Source organism: Etheostoma cragini, chromosome 19 (genome assembly GCF_013103735.1).
Source record: "Etheostoma cragini isolate CJK2018 chromosome 19, CSU_Ecrag_1.0, whole genome shotgun sequence".
NCBI classification, from domain to species: domain Eukaryota; kingdom Metazoa; phylum Chordata; class Actinopteri; order Perciformes; family Percidae; genus Etheostoma; species Etheostoma cragini.
In genome coordinates this window covers 810,711-814,226 of record NC_048425.1, presented here as the reverse complement: position 1 = coordinate 814,226, position 3,516 = coordinate 810,711, and positions in this window count along the sequence as shown.

The window sequence follows — 3,516 nt, the reverse complement described above, 5'->3', positions numbered from 1 at the left end:
CACTGTCGGAATCACAGAGGTAAAAATATATTTTTTTAAGTATGTACACTACCAGTCAAAAGTTTGGGGTCACTCACAAATTTCCATTGGACTACATTATAGACAGAATCCCAGCTGAGATCAGTTGCCTTGTTTTTTTTAACCAGGGCAGCAGTTTCCAGATTACATTATGTGCTTACATAATTGCAAAAGGGTTGTTTAATGTTTTCTTAGTTAGTTTTTTAAAATAATATCAGATTAGTAAACCAAATGTGCCTTTGGAACATTGGATGAATGGTTGCTGATAATGGGAAATGTAGATATTGCATTAAAGATCAGCCACCCACTCAGATCAGCTGCTATCCTGTCTATAATGGAGTGAAATGGAAATTTGTAAGTGACCCCAAACTTTTGACCGGTAGTGTATATGGAAATAAAGTTTATGATTAGTCTCTGTAATACAGTTCTGCCATGCCTCCTCATACCTCAGTTCTTAATTCCAAACTTTTGACATACATTTATTTGCCCAATTTTCACTAACAGGCCAAGTCCACATGCTTTTGAGCCTCTCTACCTTTCTGATAGACCTCATGGGACCTTAATTTGGAAATAATACATGATAGTGATCAGGGAAAGAATTTCTTTTAGATCCCATTTGAATATTGTTTGCAAATATGATTTACGTCAATGAAAAAAAGTCACAGAAGAAAGTTTCAGTTTGTCGTATGACCACTTAGTTTTATTTATAAAGGCCCACACACAATCAACATTTCTTTGTATGTGGCAGTGTTGGCTAATCGGTTAATTTTCAACCATAGTCCGTTGGCCAGATGATTTTATACCATGGCAGCAAGAAGCAACAATAGAAAAAAATCTCTTGCGCAATTTTCCTCACCTTGAGTGATGTTCATCTTGCTCCCTTAGTTAGCTAACTTAGTTCATTTCCACAAAACCTGTAACATCTTACCTGATGTGTTTTATCCAGTGAAGTTTTATCAGCAGATAAGCAAAAGAATGATCCTCTGCTTGTGTGGGTAACTTTACATCCTGGTACGATACACACAGACACTGCGGCTTCAGAGACGTCACCCTTTCTGATTAAGCTTTTTCTTACAAAGTTATCTTTTAGAGTGACAAACATACTGTATGTGTAATTAATGGCTCAATACAACCAGGATAAAAGGTTTTTCCCTCCTCACTACGTTCATATTTTTTAAATGGTAATGGGAGGGGTTTTGCATCTCTATTGTTCTAAGCACTTTTACAACAATTTGTCTAAATTATGTTTCTGTATTATAGTGGGCTGCTTTTCTTCAGAAACACCAGGAACAGACTCAGGTGAGTCTACAAAACATCCGTCCATCTTTATCCCCTTATCCGGTATCGGGTCGCGGGGGCAGCAGCTCCAGCAGGGGACCCCAGACTTCCCTTTCCCGAGCCACATCAAACAGCTCCGACTGGGGGATCCCGAGGCGATCCCAGGAGATATAATCCCTCCACCTAGTCCCAGGTCTTCCCCAAGGCCTCTTCCCAGCTGGAAGTGCCTGGAACACCTCCTTAGGGAGGCGCCCGGGAGGCATCCTTACCAGATGTCTACAAAACATGCATTTTACCATTATATTAATATGTTAACTTGGCAGAAACTTGAAGAATAATTAAGTTTCCATTTGTTTTGTTTTTATTTTAGTCTCTGTGGAGGCGAGTCTTGCTGGTCCAGAAAACGTGACGTATGCTCTTGTTACAAAACACTGGAAGAAAAGAGGTAAAATACTTCTTGTGCCGTACGTATAATTTTAGGTTTACTTCCATTTGGGCACATAAATGTTGCAAGACAGTGAAGCAACAGTCCACGCATTTTGAGGGTATTTTCACACCTGAAAGTCCGGACCAAGGTTTATGTTTTTGTACAGTTGATCTATGAAGTTTTGGTTTCACACTGCAGTTATGCAAGCTCTCTAAGGATCTACACGTGACAAAAATGCGTCCTGCCGTCATCATATATGTGAACTGCATCTCCAGAGACTTTGGTTTGTAGACAGGCTTCCCCGTCCTCTCGTATCCCCTCTCTGTGTCTCTCTGTTTCAACTGACTGCTGCTCTCCTCTACTGCCACGGCCGTATTTGTTTTGTTGCGATGTTGAGAAGCAAGACATAGGAACTTTCTTTCTGGAGAATTTACTAACAGACAAAATGAAACCTACACTGTACATTTACTACCACTTAAGAAGTAAATTACTGATGTATTCTCTGCTCTGATAGCCGACAGCTGACCGCTCTGAGCACATTTACCGTCACTCACTCTCACACAGCCTACACACTAAGCACCGAGCTGTTCCTTAATGGAGCTTCCCTGGTCTTGCTGGTCTTGCTGCTCTGCCAGGAAGGCCTGGGAGAGCTTCTTGCACTTGATCCGAAAGTCCAAACAATTTAAAACATGCTTTCACACTAAAAACAAAAGCATGTAAAAGCCCAAAGCATTGCAATAAAACAAACCTTGCAAACAAAGGATTACTACAAATCAAGTAAATATGGGCACTACAAAAACCAAACAATGCAGAAATGGATAGCTATGAAACAAGATTTGCATCTATACTTGAAAAGCACTGCAAAATACAGTTCTACAAAAATGTACAAAATAATTATCTCTTTACCTGCTCACACATGCATGACATTAAATAGAATGGCAATAAAAATGTGTTTATCTCTTAAAGCTAATCTTAAGGTTTTTGTTCTCAACTTTGTTTCCAAAGCAGGACCAGAAACATCAAGTTACTCAGCAAGATCAACATCGCCAGCAGTTGTCTACTCTACAATCCAGTAAAGGTGAGCGTTATTGCAGTTTGAAGCATTTCCTTCTCTCCTCTCAATGAATTATTAGAGGTAAAAACAAGCAGGAAAGCCAGAGACTGGTAGATCCTTTGGGGCACCAATTTATTTAGGAGGATTAACTGACATGATTGGTATTGTTTGCCAAATAAGGCAAATTTCCACCGGAAAAGCACTATTAAATTGACAGTTGTCCTTGTAATACATAGACAGATGTTAGTCCAGCGGTTAACATCAAAGTAGACAAAATGATAAATAATAATATTTCAGATATTACCAAGATGATCAAGTTCTTGATTAATGATACATTTGTAATTTAATGAATGAATTGATTCAATTGAGGTCTCAGCCCTTACCAACCCTCTATACTTAAAACTGTGATCAGACATTTCCAGAAAAAAGACAAGTTGCATGCATGCAACTTGTCTAATTTCTGGAAATGTCCGATGGACATGGTCCATGGATGCAAACTACCCAGCAACAAATGGAAGGAAGATAAAGTTAGCAATTATCTGGTGATGAAATACATTTAGCTGCTAAAGTTAATTTGTTTATTAATCCCCAGTGGGGAAATTACAATTTACACTCTGTGTACACACTTTTGTTAGTAATCACACACAGACCTGAAATACACACATGCTCTAGTCATTGGACCTATACATGCACTAGTCAATGCACCAGTGCCATGAGCAGTTGGGGGGGGGGGGGGGGG